The sequence below is a fragment of the Rhineura floridana genome, chromosome 1 (assembly GCF_030035675.1).
Source record: "Rhineura floridana isolate rRhiFlo1 chromosome 1, rRhiFlo1.hap2, whole genome shotgun sequence".
Lineage (NCBI taxonomy): Eukaryota > Metazoa > Chordata > Lepidosauria > Squamata > Rhineuridae > Rhineura > Rhineura floridana.
Window position 1 is genome coordinate 308,974,586 of NC_084480.1, and position 10,799 is coordinate 308,985,384.

General features: G+C 44.5%; 1 pseudogene; it reads right to left on the reverse strand.

Annotated features, from left to right (window-relative positions):
• Window positions 1-10,308: 10,308 nt before the first annotated feature.
• On the reverse strand, window positions 10,309-10,427 carry LOC133375807 (5S ribosomal RNA; annotated as a pseudogene).
• Between the last annotated feature and the right edge of the window lie 372 nt (window positions 10,428-10,799).

Sequence of the window (10,799 nt, forward strand, 5' to 3'; positions counted from 1 at the left end):
AACTATGGCAAGGCTGCAATCATCCAACGCATACTTAGTTTGAAAAAAGGCCCAGTTGGATACAGTGTGACTTACTTCTGAGTAAACATGCATTGGATCAGGCTGAGCATTCTGTAAGATTCTATAAGAATATTTGAGCAGATGATGATCAATAATTTATGTAGCACCTATGACAGATTTTTTTTAAAAAAAAATCCAAGCAAACGTACAATATAAAAAAGTGTCAGGCGAAAAAAGAAAAAGAAAAAGAAAAGAAAAGAAAAGCAAGAGTGATGGGGGAAGGGAGGTACAACATATATATAGCTTTAACCTCTTCAGCTGTAGGATTAGGGGCTTGAGATTCTGCCTAGTCATGGGGGAGCCAACATAGAACTCTCTAGAACTTTTGGTTATAGCTCCCATCAGCCTCAGCCTGATGGCCAGTGGCCAAGCATGATTTATTTATTCATTAAATTTATACCCCGCCTTTCCTCCCAGAGCTTGGAAAAGTTACTTTTTTGAACTACAACTCCCATCAGCCCAATCCAGTGGCTGTGCTGGCTGGGGCTATAAAAGTAACTTTTCCAAGCTCTGAAGGAGCCCATGAGAGTTGAAGTCCACAACACCTGGAGGGCCCCACGTTGGCAATTCCTGGCCTAGTCCATAATCTGGAAGGCGTAAACATACCTTCCAACCTGTATAAGGAGCCTTGGATCCTGGCTACTGGTCCAGTCTAGAATGTGCCTCAACACAAGCAGCAACATAGGTGAGACCTAGTTCTCCCAGAGATAGCAAGCCTGATTATGCACTGCACCACTCTGAAGTGCAGGTGGGGGCCTCATAGAATTGAATGTTCCTCCATACAAAAATAGAAATAAAATCCCAGCAGAGAGAAAACCAACATGTCAGGAAGATAGCTAGGCTAAAACCCTTTCCCTCCATATGCTCCTATGTTATGTGAAAGGAAATGTGTTGCATGGGGGAGCATTCAGTCATGTGAGCATCTACTACCTGCAGTCGGAAGCGGTACAGGCTAGACTAGCCTTCTCCAACCTCCAGGTGTAGTTAGACTCCAACCACCATCAGCCCCACCATCAGCATGGCCGATGGGCAGGTGTGATGGGAATTGTAGTCCAGAAGTATCTAGGGACCAAAGGCTGGGGGTGACTGACCGACACACACATTGGTTTATCATCTCAGGGTGAAACAAGTCCAGCACTACAAAGCTAGTGCTCAGGTGCAGAGCCCATGCTTTGCATGTGCAAAGTCTTGGGTTAGAATCCCTAGCAAAGCCAAAGGATTTTGGAGAAGGAGGCTAGATAAGAAGAATAAATAATTGTGGTCTAAATGGACCCACAGTCTAAGACAGCTTCATAACGGGGGGGGTATGGTGACCTTCCTAAGCACTGAAATATCATATGGAGGAGAAGGGATTGCAGGGCTGTAAAGCTTTGCCTCATCTGTCAATGAATATGTATGCAGTGGCCATGTTCCCCATCATATGCAGATCTGGCTAGCATGTGAGGGATTTTATGCACATACTGATGTAATACATAATGCTCCTCCAACCAAAGGGGGACCCTGACTTAGAAAAGGTTTGCAGACTGCATTAGGGATGGCAGAGACATTCAATTCAGTTTGCATTTAAAGCCAAGTCTATTAAAGTCATACTTTCTGACACAGTATGAGAACTCAAACACAACCGTCCTTCACAATTCACACTTACCTGAATTTTGTGATGGAATTCTCCAAACAAGCAATGTTTGCAAAATATGCATCTATTAGGTGAAAGCGAATATATTAGTGAGAAAAACACCAAAAATGCATTCTATTAGAATAAATTGCTTGCAATAATATGTTCATTAGTCAAAACTGCATACAAAAATGTGTTTACTAGCAGAAATTTGCACTAAAATGCTGATGAATTTTCACAAATTGCTGCAAAAATGTGGAGAACGGCATTTAAGGTTAGAAAAATTAGAAAATGACACATCCTTTCATCCCTATACTGCATTGGTACACAGGTAGAGACCCTTCCTAAACCGTCTGAATGTGAATCATTGGCAGCACCCTGTGCCTCTCTGAAAGACCCTTTGCATGCTCTTTCCACACATGGAGAGAGTCACCCCAACCCCCCCTGCTGTGAAGCTAGAGAGGCAGATTTGACAGTGGAAGGGCAGGAATAAGCAGAAAGCAAATACTGGTGTGTGATCATTCCAAAACTTTTACATGCACTGGGCTTGTTCCCTTTCAAAACCACCCCCAGCCGATGAGACAACATGTCTTTTGGCAGGGCCAAGAGAGCAGAAACTGGTCTGCTGCTGATGGAGCAACAAACAACAACCTACATCGATCCGTGGGCAGGGACAAGAACAAAAGTGAAGCAAAAGTACAGTTCGGAAAGCAATAAACTGTGTTTTATTGCACTGAAAATCTTAAGGGAGAGATGTGCAGTGAGGAGAGGCAATGGGAGCCATCAAAGGAGAGGCCAGGGCAGTCTCGAGGGGGGGGGGTCAGCTTTTGTGTTACCGGCTGAACCTCGATTACTGAGCTCAGGCTTCAAAGAAGTGTTGGTAATGTTACAGATTTATTAACAGGGCTACACGACGACGCCTGGCAGGGCTCTTGGTGCAAGCCTGCAGCTGCGTTGTTTCCAGACCAAGGAAAGAAAGGGAAGACGGATGTCTGGAAGTCAGGCTGCGCTCAAGGAGACAGTGTGCACAGCTAATGCATTGTGCCTGACTATTCAACACAGCTCTGGCCTTACAATAGGAAGGACCTCGGATCGGAGAGCCGGTATGACTGAGTGGACTAGCGCATTACTATAGCTTTGAGCTGTAGTAACTTCCCTCTAGTCCACAAAGGAGAAAAAAATGTTTGGCCACAGTGGTAGACTGAGGTGCCTTTCTGCTGATGGCCTCGAAGGGATCTCTTCCTTCTGAGCTTTATCTGGCCAACGAGACTTTTTCTTCTGAGTTGTGTGAACAAACTGGACGAGGATGAATGAATGAAGATCCAGCATTTCCTGAGATTCAGGAATTTTTACTATAGAAAGTCTTTCCTCTCTGGAAGATTATTAAAGCAATGCAAATTTCTAGGACATGCTTTGAAGTTGACAAATTATTTCACCGCTTCGCTTTAGCATGTGCATCCACCAGCGCTATCCCCCCCCCCCGCTTTCATAACACCACCAATGACCTTGGCAAGGGCGTTTCCTGAAGACTAATGACCAGCTGGGATTAATGGTTTGACGCTGCATCTGAGGCCATCAGTGCTTTCCAGCCAGTCACTAATCCCATTATTGCTTAATGGATCAGTTGCATCAAGACTCTGAAGTTAGACTCTAGTGCATGAGAGGAGACACAGAGGTTATTACTGTAATAAGACAGGCTCATTTAATTAACTGATAAACCTGCTTCTGGTACTTTTAGAAGGGGGGATTTGGAAAGAGATGCAGAAAGGCAGGAGTATATATCGGGTGGGTTGTTTCCTGTAATTCCTCTTTCCCCTCCCCTGTCAAAAATCTGTAAAAAAATTCCCCTGCCCTAAGCGTAAATGTGCTTGGTCTGCACAATCTGTTACAACTGGAATAAAGGATGTTGTTAAAAGATTAAGAATACTTCAGCAAGACAGAAGAAAAAGATTAAAGAAATAAAGAGGGATAAGAAGGGAGCAGGAGGAACAGAGGGACAAGGGCAGGCGATCATAAAGAGGAGAAAGGAATCGATCTTGCTATGGCACAAGCATGGGCAACCTGTGGCCCTCCAGATGTTGTTGGACTATGATTAATTAATTCATTAATTTCATATCCCACCCTTCCTCCCAGAATGAGTCCAGGTTGGCAAACAAATGACAAAACACTATAAACATTTATAAAACATCCTTTTACCAGCTTTGGCTGATAAGACAGCTGCGGTTGTTTCTGGACTGTGATAGTCTGACCACTGTTGTTCACGCACTGGTAACCTCCAGGCTGGATTACTGTAATGCGCTCTATGTGGGGCTGCCCTTGAGGTTGGTCTGGAAATTGCAGCTGGTGCAAAATGCAGTGGTGAGACTGCTCACTGGGGCAGGGTATCGCCATCATGTCACCCCGCTGCTGAAAGAATTGCACTGGTTGCCCATTTGCTACTGGGCCAAGTTCAAGGTTCTAGCTTTGATGTACAAATCCCTATACAGCTTGGGACCAGGACACCTGAAAGACCGTCTTATCCCTTTTATACCCAGTCGATCACTGCACTCTACAGGTGAGGGCCTCCTGCAGATACCATCTTATCAGGAGGTCCATTCCGCACAACATAGGAAATGGACCTTTAGTGTGGTGGCACCTACCCTGTGGAATTCCCTACCCTTAAATATTAGACAGGCGTCATCTCTGTTATCTTTTTGGCACCTATTGAAGACTTTCCTCTTTCAACAAGCCTTTTAGGTTGAGACCTATCCCAGTCTGCGTCTGTGTTAGAATTGCTTTTTAATATGTTCTTAAACCTTCTTTTTTAAAATGTTTTTAGTCTTAGAAGATGTTTTGAAAGCTTTTTTTAAGTAACGTTTTTGAAGATGTTTTGATTTAATGTATTTTAAAGTTTGTTTTTATGATGTTTTAATGTTTTCAGTGATTTTGTTTGCCGCCCTGGGCTCCTGCTGGGAATAAGGGCAGGATATAAATCAAATCATAATCATAATAGAACACATTAAAAACCAAACATTTTTTAAAAAAATAATAAAAACAAAACCTCTTTTAAAAAGTCATATTTAAAAAACTTTTTTGTATTTTTTAAAAAAATTAAAAACCTTTAAAACATCTTAAAAACAATTCCAACGCAGATGCTGACTGGGATAAGGGCTCTACTTAAAATTCAGGCTTGCTGAAAGAGGAATGTCTTCAGCAGGGGTGGAGAAGACAAGAGGAACAATGGCTTTCTAGTATTTAAGGGGAGGGTATTCCACCAGGTAGGTGCCGCAACACTAAATGTCGGTTTCCTATGTTGTGCGGATGAGATGGTGTCTGCAGGAGGCCCTCACCTGCAGAGCGCTGTGATCGACTGGATATATAAAAGGTGAGGTGATCTTTCAGGTATCCTAGTCCCAAGCTGTATAGGGCTTTAATACACCAAAACCAGCACTTTGAGCACCGGTAGCTAATGGGAAGCCAGTACAATTTTTTCAGCAGAGCAGTAATATGTTGGTGATATCCTGCCTGAGTGAGCAGCCGTACCGCTGCATTTTGTACCAGCTACAGCTTCTGAACAAACCTCAAGGGCAGCCCCACATAAAGCACATTCAGAGCTTGGAAGTAACTAGTTACGAGTAATGAATTACTTGTAATTCATTACTTTTTTGAGTAGCGAGTGGGTAATTCCTTTACATTTTGATTGTAATAGAACTAGGAGTAATTTTACTACTTTTGTGGAGTAATTGTAATGTTTCCAGAATTACTTTTGGGCATTACTTTGGGGGGGGGAGCAGGGGAAGTCTTCTGCTCCTCTGATTTGTGGATGAAAATCATGTGCCTCAAACTGGGCTTCTGGGCAGCGTCGCTCTTTCCTCATGCTCTGCGGATGGGGAGGAGGAGACAAGGGAGGAGGCGGAGAGTGAGACAGGGTGGAGTGGACAAAACAATTATTTTAAAAAACAGATAGTGGCGATGAAGAATGGAGTGGAGGGGAAAAGGATCCGGAGGTCAAGAACATGGATAAAGGAGGAGAAGGAGGCAGCAGCAGAATGGAGATAAAGAACTGTGGAGGTGAAAGATGACAACGTGTGTGTGTGTGTGTGTGTGTGTGTGTGTGTGTGTGTGAGAGAGAGAGAGAGAGAGAGAGAGACAGAGAGAGAGAGAATACTGTGTTTGCACTTGGCACACAAAGTGGCCTCCACCACCCTCTCTGGCTACTGTGCTGCATTTGCAGTATTTTAACTTTTTTGCATCTCAGGGGAAAATGTTTGCTTCAGTGAGTGTCCCTTAGTTCTGCACTTGTTTTGATGTGCAAAGATCTGAGTAGTGGCCTCAGCCTCCCTCCCCACCACCCTTACCAGCTGAGAGACCACCATTGCTATCTTATGAATAAAAATAATTATTCTACTACCTCTGTATGTGTTTGTTTATTTTTAATGTTGCTACTTAGATGTGCAGCAGCCAAGGCCAGCACCTTGCGGGCGTTTTTTTTTAAGTAACTGAAATGTAATTGTAGCGATTACTTTGGAGGAAAAGTAAAGTAATCAGTTACTTTCAGAGCAATTGTAATTGTAATGGTAATTACTATTTTTTGGGGCCATGTAACTGTAATTTATTACTTTTTAAAAGTAATCTTCCAAGCTCTGAGCACATTCCAGTAATCCACAACTCCCATCATCCCTGACTATTGGCCATGCTGGCTAGACCTGATGAGATTTGCAGTCCAGCAACATCTGGATGGGCACAGGTACAGAACCTAGTGTAGAATTTACCTTATCCCTTTGTAGTTGCTCGTATTTCTGCCAAACCCTCAGCAATTATTTTTTCCTCAACCATAAGGCCTAGAAACTTAATGAGGGACAGGAAAAAAGCAAAATTAGGTAGAACCTCAGATTTTACTAAGGAATATTTTTCATCAGAAACTGCCAAAGTCCATCGTGTATGTAGGTATTGTACAAATCTGTCAATTTTGATTTATCAGCTTTTGAGTGCGCAGTTCTCCTAATGCACATATTTCTCTACACATTTTTCCCTAATACACATATTTTTGTAAGCTGTTTTCTTTAATATAATGCATTTTTGCATGTCATCTTCACTAATACATGCATTTTAGCACACATTTGCTGGTTGGAGAACTGCATCACAAAATTTGGGAAGTGTGAATTTTGAAGGATGACTATATTGGTTTGTGTATTGTGAACAAGCATTGCATTAAAATGTACCAGAGCTCACTTCTCCAGTATGAACCAAACCAAATTTCTCCCCATCCCTCCTGTGAGCCTGAATCATTGCAGTTCCTGAAGAAACTATCAGCATTTGGCCGATTTGGGTGATTCTAGACACTTTTTGCCTTAATATACTTTGTGACACATTTAAGGAAGGCCTCAAGTTCAGTGGTTGAGCATCTACTTTGCCTGCTGAAGGTCCCACGTCCAATCTCTGGCATCTCTAGGTAGGGTCGGGAGAGACCCCTGTCCGAAACCCTGAGGAATCACTGCCAGTCAGTGTAGACAATACTGAGCTAGATGGACCAATTGTCTGATTCGGTGAGAGATGGCTTCCTAGGCTCTTATGTGCACAAAGAGCTTATGCAAAGCCTTCAGAACCATTGGAATGGGTTTCTCCCAAAGTCTATTCTGTTGCAGTTCCACTGCGAGCAGAATCACACCCATATGGTAGAATTTTGCAACTTCTACAAGGAAAGTTAGAGCTCACTGATCCATTTTTTTTATTTATGGGAGGCCTGTGGTTTAGGCAGGGCTGGTGCCAGACTGCACTGGGCCCTTGAAGATACATCAGCAGTAGGGTTGCCAGGTTCAGGGCCTGAGACTGATCCTGTATCTTTAGGAGAAGAGAAAGTCAGCCAAGTGCAGGTGTTCTTGCAACACTGTAATGGGAAAAACCACAAGGTGGAATTCTCCCTTCCCCCTGCATGACTTATAAAGATACAGAAAACCTCTTGGAGGGTGGGCTTGGCAACCAAGAGGTCTTCTGTATCTTGTGCAGGGGGAAGGGAGAATTCCACCTGCACCTGCACTTGGCTGTCTTTCTCTTCTCCTAAAGATACAGGAGCAGTCTCAGGGATTGAACCTGGCAACCCTAGTATCAGCATGTTAGAGTGCTCTGCATGCACGCCATCACCCAAGATGGCGGCACAGGCGTGTTGACATCCCCACTGCCATCTTCATTGTTGGTAAGCATGCGTGTGCAGTGCACTGACTGGCTGATACGACTGGGCCTATTTAAGCTTCTTGATCTGTGCCAGCATGATGTAGTGGGGCACACGCTCAGTGATACGACGCTAGCGGCACTCCACAGATCGCAGAGTGGGAGCTATACCTGCCCAGCTCTAGCCGCAGGGGCCCTTGGCCAGTGCTCAACCTGGCCACTGTAGTGGCACCGGGCCTGGGTGTTGGCTTGCATGGTATTGAGGATGGGGTTTGGCAGATGATGTAGAGACACAGGCCACTCCTCCGGTTTGACATTCCAGCCTCCCTTGGCGACTGGTAGCACAACACGTCTCCTAGGTTTGAAATCAGAGGACTTTTGCCAACGATCAATAGTCTCTCACCAGATTTTCTTGCCATCTCAATAGCCATAAAACCACCCAATAAAACATACATTGCATACATATATTGGATGGAAGTGATCTATCTCAGGAATTGGCTTAGCCATGCAATATTTTCTCTCTTTTCCAAGACTGTCTTTATTTTCCTGCATCCTGCATGAGTGGATTTGGGGGGGGGATTCCCCCCCATTTGCACTTTTTATTATCTGCTCCCTCCTGTGAGCTCTTGCCTATAAATAATGGATGTAGTACATTCAGGACTTCAGATTGATTGTTTTTAATACCTGGTCCGTGATGGGGTTTTGCAAATTAAAAAAGAATGAAAACTCTTCGTTTAAGAGCAATGCAATGCAATCACACAACCAGTCGCCTTCATGTTCCTCTTCTGTTGATAATCCCAGAATGAAACTCAGCCTGTGGATTAAAGTGGACAGGGAACTCTTTTTGGTTAATTCTTTAATTAGGATCATAGGAAGCAGCTATATACTGACCATTGGTCCTTCTAGCTCAGTGTTGTCTACACTGGCTGGCAGCAGCTCTCCATGGTTTCAGGCAGGAGTCTCTCCTAGCGCTACCTGGAGATGCCGGGGATTGAACTTGGGCCTTCTGCATGCAAGGAGGATGCTCTGCCACTGAGTTATGGTCCTTCCCCTCTTGTGGCATCTATCAATTGGAACGTGCATACATAAAAAGATTGTTAAACCACTCTGGGAATTGTAAGCCCTGTGAGCAGGGCTGGTGTCAGGCATGCTGGGGCCCTTGGGCTTCCGTTTGTCTTGGGATCCGCTGCATGCGCACGTGCATATGCATGCGCACTCCAGCTACCTTTCTCTCCTGTCTTTTGCAGCTGCATGCGCTGGGCTGCCATTAACCATGATGGCGGCCGAGGTTTCCCTAAGGGGTTAGGTTTCCCTAAGTGCGCACATCCCTGCCATCAACCAAGATGGAGGCAGGGGTATCAGCACCTTAGGGAAACCTCAGCTGCCATCTTGGTTAATGGTAGTCCTATGGGCTCAGCACATGCAGCGTGTGCAGCCGCAAAAGACAGAAGAGACAGGTAGGTGGGGCCAGCGAATGGGCTGGCGTCTGGGAAGCTCCCTCCCTGCGATCCATGGCAGCTACTCTGCCGCAGACTGTGGGAAAGGAGTGCTACTTCTCCCCCAACCTATCGAGGGGGCCCTCGGCCAGGGCCCAACCTGGCTGCCCTTTAGCGCTGGCCCTGCCTGTGAGGGTTTCCAGCAGCACCCTTAACAAACCACAGTTTCCAGGATCCTGGCTTCCCCCAAATACTGATTTATTTATTTATTATTTATTTAATTAATTTGTATCCCGCCCTTCCTCCCAGCAGGAGCCCAGGGCGGCAAACAAGGTACTAAAAACACTTTAAAACGTCATAAAAGGAAATCTTAAAATACATTAAGACAAAACAGAGTTAAAAACATTTTAAAAACTTTAAAAAAAGGTTAAAACATTATTAAAAACATATTAAGCAAATCTGACGCAGAGACAGACTGGGATAGCTCTCAACTTAAAAGGCTTGTTGAAAAAGAAAAGTCTTCAAAAGGCGCCAAAAAAATAGCAGAGATGGCGCCTGCCTAATATTCAAAGGCAGGGAGTTCCACAGGGTAGGTGCTGCCACACTAAAGGTCCATTTCCTATATTGTACAGAACAAACCTCCTGATAAGATGGTATCTGCAGGAGGCCCTCACCTGCAGAGCGCAGTGATCGACTGGGTATGTAAAGGATAAGATGGTCTTTCAGGTAACCTGGTCCTAAGCTATATAGGGCTTTGTACACCAAAGCTAGAACCTTGAACTTGGCCTGGTAGCAAATGGGCAGCCAGTGCAATTCTTTCAGCAGTGAGGTGACATGCTGGCGATACCCTGCTCCAGTGAGCAGTCTCGCCGCCGCATTTTGCAGCAGCTGCAGCTTCCGGACCAATTGTAAGATGCAAATATGGGCATTATGTAGGATAGCGGTATGTTGTTGTTGTTATATGCCTTCAAGTTGATTACGACTTATGGCGATCCTAGGAAGGATTTTCATGGTAAGCGATATTCAGAGGTCGTTTACCATTGCCTTCCCCTAAGCCTACAGCACCTGGTATTCCCAGCCGGTCTCCCATCCAAGTACTAACCAGTCCTGACCCTGCTTAGCTTCTGAGATCAAACGAGATTGGGCGTGTTCAGGATAGTATGGCCATAGTATAGGAAATGGAAAATCACAGAAACAGAGAAAGAGATGAGGGTCCTCATTCCGCCTCTGGGAGTGTTATTGATATCACATTTTGACTTGTGGGAGGAGAGACCTCCAAATTACCCCAGTTTGCCTCATTATTCGGCCCACACATAGAGCCAATTCATACCCTATATGAACTGTGTATATATAGAGAGAATTTTCTCTTCATGAGTAGGGATGACTGACGAATTCATTCTTTGAAAATACTGCTATGAACTGACCTGATCATAAGAGGAGCCTGTGATGCCCCTGTTATATTTGTACAGTATTTATGGTAAGTGCGGGTTTTGTAGTGTAAATATGGTAAGTAGAGAGAGTTGGGAGGGGGAAGTACATGTGTT